Source organism: Amblyomma mixtum, chromosome 3 (assembly GCF_055824585.1).
Source record: "Amblyomma mixtum isolate Tamu chromosome 3, ASM5582458v1, whole genome shotgun sequence".
In the NCBI taxonomy this organism is placed as follows: Eukaryota; Metazoa; Arthropoda; class Arachnida; order Ixodida; family Ixodidae; genus Amblyomma; species Amblyomma mixtum.
In genome coordinates, this window is record NC_143014.1 from 107996118 (window position 1) to 108002141 (window position 6024).

The following is a 6024-nucleotide window of genomic DNA, read 5'->3' on the forward strand; positions in this document are numbered from 1 at the left end:
AAACACTGTGGCCCTCGCCGGCACCTTGCATCTCTCTACTGACCTGTCACCGGCGCCTTCCCTATAGACCAATAAAGCTAGTAGCCCTAGTAGTACTATAGTACTACTAGGGCTACTAGCTTTATTGGTCTATAGGGAAGGCGCCGGTTAGTACAAGACCTTTATTCTGCCATAATTTACAGGCCCAGCACGTCGACCGCCTAGGCGATGTTGGGAACGGGTAGCGTAGTCGGGCAGGAGGATGGACGAGGAAGGCAAGGAAAACTTTATACAAGTATTTACATTATGTACAGGGTCGTCCACTCTTAGTTAGAATGCGCTAGCGCATAGCCGTGCTCTTTGGAGGGTCACTGCGTCCGAATCGGCGGCGCATCGAAGCGAAGTGGAACATGACGCGAAGCACCACGTCCAGGTACACCTTCTTCTGCGCCACTTTGCTGCGATGAGTGACTGTGTCGCACACGGTGGCCCTCTGAAGAGTGCGGCCATGCGCTAGCGCATTCCAACTAAGAGTGGACGACCCTGTACAGTACAGAGCAACTCAGAATGCCTCTCAGGAGACGGGAGGGAGCTCCTTCGCAAACGGGAGTCCCTCGGCCGCACTCACTGCCGAATTTTATATGGTCTTCCTTCCCTAAAATCCCTGGATGGAGGCTGGGCCTGCCGAGGAAGGCGTTTCCTGAAACATTCACCTCGGCATTCAGTACGCACTCTCTCACCAGTGGGCACGTCCCCGTCATGTTTGAGCTTGAGGATGAGGGGGATGCCATCTATGTAGTGCAGGCAGCGTGAGTGGCGTTCCATCGGTCTGGTTCCCACTGTCCCCCACGTGCAACCACCTGGTTGCACCAGGGGCCTCGTTCCCACGTTCCGCAGGTGGTTACACGAGTGAGGTGTGCGGTCCCATGGTGTGCAAGGTGGATGGACCCAGCTGCCCGGGTCGCCTCTGGGAGGATTATGGCGGGCCTTGAGAGCTGTCTTTGTCATGCGCTGTTCCCAAAGGGGCTTGCTGTCGCTGCCGCCGCGGCGATTACCCCGGTCATAGTCCTTCAATGTATGCCCCGGTCTAGGGAGTGCGCGCGTTAATACACTTAGGCTGAGGGGGAGGGGGGCGTCCCGGGCATAACAGCGACCAGTCGACGCTGTCCACTTCCCCTTCAGCGCCAAGCCAGTCGAGCCAGGTGGTGATGGATAGGGGAGGAGGAGAAGAACCCGACTGCTGGGAAGCCGGATATTAGGAGAGATCCGCATAGGTAGAAGGATATATAGGACAGGAAAGGTCGGATCGATAGCGATTAAGGAAGAGGCGGGAGGGGGTGATAACTGCATTCATTTGGATGTGCCGAAGATGGCAAGCCTCCGGCACAGAATGATGGATGAGGGAGAGGGTAAAGGCGTTTGTCGAGGCGAAGCTCGAGGTAGCTAGACCTCCTTTATGGTGCGGTGCAGGGAGAGTCGTCCACCATCCCCCGAAGGCTTGGGCCAGGGAATCAACGGTGTCTGGCAAAGTGTGTCGCGGGCAAGCTGATGGGCCAGCTCATTGCCGTCAATCCCTGAATGCCCACGGACCCAGCGGAGGAAAACGATGGAAGGCTGCAGTGCGGAGACCGCTCGTTCGACCTCCTATAGACCAGATTTTTTTACCCTCGCACGCACGCGCCTACTCTCGACGCCAGTCGCCATCTGTCGGCGCGCGCGGCCCGAGGGACTGCGGGTCGCGCCGGCGCCGCGCATAGAACGCATGTTTACGTGTTCGCTTCTGCCGTTTTGTGCTCCATCAGCTAATGTATGAGGGTGTGTGCTGTGCGTCACTACTCACATTTGCCCTCTTCCAGACAGTGCTGCGGTTATCTTGTGCGCAGTTACTCGTTAACGTGACATCCGAGGGTAGTCGACCAGGTAGTGTACGGACTGGAAACCGGCACTTCGAAGCAGATTTCTGCGCTGTCGTGTCGTTTGTTGTCGCCTTTTACGTGCGATATCATCTATGATAATATTATGCATTAGAATGTAGATCTATTGACTTGACTCAGTGGAGTAGTAACTGGATAGGCGAGCTGCAGACTGAAGGTTGTCCCGACGGAGCGCGTGTTTTCGATCATCAGTACGTGTTCAGCATCCTTGCGCTGAGCTTGCTCTTGTTCCCATTCAGAACATTTCATGCACAGGATTGTAAGCACGACCGCTACCGATTTCAGCTGCTTTTTCCGCACACATGTCAGAGGTATCTGGGGGGTAAAGGTTTATCTATAGTATCTTTCTGCTGTTGGTATCTACCTTAGCTTGGTTTGGTTTATTAAGGTTTTACGTTCCAAAGCGACTCAGGCTATGAGTGACGCCGTAGTGAAGGGCTCCGGAAATTTCGACCACCTGCGGTTCTTTAACGTGCACTGACATCGCACAGTACACGGGCCTCTAGAATTTCGCCTCCTTCGAAATTCGGCCGCCGCGGCCGGGATCGAACCCGCGTCTTTTGGGCCAGAGCAGAGAGCCGTAACCACTGAGCCACCGCAGCGGTGCGGTATCTACATTATTCATAGGAAAATATGCGCGATTTCATTACATTTTCCACACTTAGCCAAACGCCTACGCAACGCTCTGACACGCGGCGAGAGCTCCTGAATAACATAACGCGACTTCGGACCTCAGAATTAGCGAAAGCTGGATTAGCTGCTCATATCTATTCAAGCTTTTATAAATTAAGCGAAAGTACGTTTTTATGCACAAGGTTGCATAAACCATGACAAAAATTGTTTTCTGTTGGCGCTGCGACTCAGTTGAGCTCACAGCGGTAATTTGTTGATAAACTGGCGCGGCGACAAGAAAGCCGTTTGTGGAAGGGGGGGGGGGGGGGGGGCTTTATGGCCGGCAGGAAGGAATAAGAGTGCATGGGAATTGGAACTGCATACTAGCCGCACACCTAATTCTTGATATTGAATAAAAAGTTTCTTTGCGGTGGAGCACCAAGACGGAATTCGATTAAGCACGAGCGCGTTCTAAGCGCCGGCACAATTAACCTGAATGTCAAACTAAATGTCATTAAAACGCGTCAATGTTATCGCTTTGATAACGTAAATACTTCCTGCAACACAGCCACGCAGCGGAAGTATGCTCGACAATGTTTTTTTAGCGCCCGAAGCGCGGCTATATGCAGGCGCGGCCGCAGAACTGCCGCAGCCCCGCAGTCCCCAAAGAAATGCCCGCACCGCGGCGCGCCAGTCGGTGCAAAATGGCCGCGCCCAGGAGAGGCTCAAAAATCTGGTCTATAGAAGTGAAAAGGGATAGGGTGCGTTTTTGTATGTGGCTTGAGAGCCGGAATAGATCATGTGTACTCTGGGAGAGAAGAAAGGAGGGCGAATGACTGAAGGACATGCGCAATGGCGGGGACATCGAGGGACAATGCATCCGGAGGGCGCAGGTACGGCCCGCTGGTGTGGGTATGGTGCGGGGAGGTGACGATGGTAGAGAGCATAGCCGCAGGAACCTCGAGGACCACGAAAAAGACATCTGTGTAGGCTAATTGGTGAAGGCCACACCCTGGGTATCAAAGAGAAGGGAATGGTGTTGACGGCCGCATGACGACGGCCGGCATGCAGGACGGGGGACACGTTGGTCGGGAGGGGGAAGATATGAAGCTTGCGAGCTGGGGTGGAGATAGGAGAGGTAAAGGTGGAAATGATACCCGCCTGAGCCGATAACCACTGACACAGACGGGGCAAGGGAAAGCAAGGCAAGCTGGTAGTCAAGGTGTAGAGTGAGAACGGATGATGGGAGAGGCCTGAAGCAGAGCTTAGTGGTAGAGGTAGTGATAGGAAGGTTGAGAGCTGCCTTGTAGAAGCCTACAACGGCGGTCTCGATAGCGCGAAGACAAGACCTTGTCGAGGGCGAGCGCGTGGGCAATTCGGCACGCATGAGCCTCGTGGAGACCTGAGCGCCGAGTGACCACGCGCCGCAGGAGGCAAGTTACAGAGTGGCAGGTCGTGAAAGCGTGGTGGAGGGCTTGTACATTCTTGGCCGCGTGCAAAGGGAAGTCAAATAGCTTTGCATTGAGTGATGACAGGAATGGGAGAGCCAGAAAGTGGACAGAGACGAGGTGGTTGCGCGAGCACTGGTATGAGGAGTGGTTGAGAAGCTCTGATTTCTCCGGAGCAGGAGAAAGGCCAGCGGTGGTGAGAGAGGAGTCGACGAGATCTAGGCAACGCTGCAAGGTGTCCTGTACATGACAGGGATAGCCAGACGAACAGCAGAAAGTGATGCCGGCGTAGAAGATGTGGCGCAGGGGTTGCTAAGAGCCGAGAGGGGCCATAGCGAGATTGAAAAGGGTAGGAGAGAGAACAGCACCTCGAGGAGTGCGACAGGTGAAGTGGTGGGTGTCGGACAGATGGGTGTCTACTGGAAATGCGAGCCTCTCGATTGGAGAGGAATGAGAAGAGTACATGCGGGAGCCGCATGTGGGCCAGGGAAACGATTTGAGACAGGATGTGGTAGTGGCACACACCGTCGAATGCCTTGCGGATATCGACGGTCACAAGAGCGTGACTTTGTGTGGGGGTGGGTGAGAAAGGAGTGCTGGAGAATCAGAAACATGTTCTGTGTACAGACGTGGCGACGGTAGCCGATAAAAGAATGGGGGAAGAACTTCCTCGCCTCGAGAAAATTAGAGGCGAGTCACGGCCATTCGCTCAAGGGTCTTACCAACGCACAACGTCAGGGGATTGGGTGAAAGTTAGAGGGACGGACGTTTGCCCGGCTTGGGAATCAGAAATGAGGGAGGAGGTCCAGGAGCTCGGCAGGCAGTCGCTCTTCCGGGCCTCATTGAACGTCTGCAGGAGGAATTATTTGGTGTGATCAGTAAGGTTACGGAGTGTGGTGTATGTAATGGCGCCCTCACCGCGGGGGCCTAGCAGGTAGCATTAGCAGTTTCGAGCTCCCGGAGAGTGAAAGGGTGGTCCAGATCGGGATTAGGTCCGCCCGAGTAGGACAGATCGGATAGGAAGGTTCAAGAGAGGGTGGGAGACAGAGAGAGGCGAGCTGGTAAAAAACTTCGGAGAGAGCGCCCTGAGTAAGGGCTAGAGTGGAAGCAAGGGCAGGCTTAGTGCCCCGGAGGTATTTAAGGAGAGACCACGTGGATCACGAGTGCAATGCAGAGTCAAGGCCATCACAGAGCGCACTCCAACGAGAGTGCTCGAGGGAGGCGCAGTGGGCGACGACCTCAGCCCACAGAGCAGCGATCCGGAAGGAAAGTTGGGCATTTTGAGTTGGAGTGGAAGAACCGTTGGAGACGTTTACGGCGACGCCATAAACGGAGAAGGTGAGGGCCTGGGATCAGGTGACGCGAGTGAGCGCGACGGCTACAGTATGTAAGCACTGCGGGGATGCGCGATGTCCATTCTACGTAGGATTCAAAGCAGTCGGAAGCGAGATTGGTGCAAAGGTCGTGCCAGACAGTGTGAGTGACTGGATGGCATCTAGGGATGAGGGAAAGAGGTGGTAATATGGATGAGAAAGTGGTCACTGAGAATGGTTTCGGCTGTGAACTGCCAGTGAAAGGGAACCCCCGAGAAAAAGTGAGGTCAGGTGTCGTGGGACGCTGTGAGACAGTGCCCGTTCGAGTAGGAAAGCCAGGAGTATTGAGACAGGTGAGGTGGCGTTCCTGGGCAAGGCAGCGGAGGAGGCAGCCGGGTTTGAGGGTTTGCGTGAGGTTCTTAAAGTCGCCCCCAAAGAGGAGATAGGTGGTAGAAAGAAGAGTGAAGTACAGTCTTTGTCAAAAGTAACCAGGCTCCATGGTTTGCTTCTCATTTGTATAAGAGTCGACACGGTTTCCCTAAAGATCAAAAAGTTCATTGAAGGTGAGAACAGGGGTTCTTACCATACAGAGATTTAGAGCTTGAGGGCTGGCATAAGAACTTTAATCTACGACTGAGAAGAAAAACGTGCAGCCTGGTTACTTTTGACAAAGGCTGTACCTTCAGGCAGTCAGTTCCGGTGCATGCAATGGCCACCACTGTACAGAATCTACGAAGG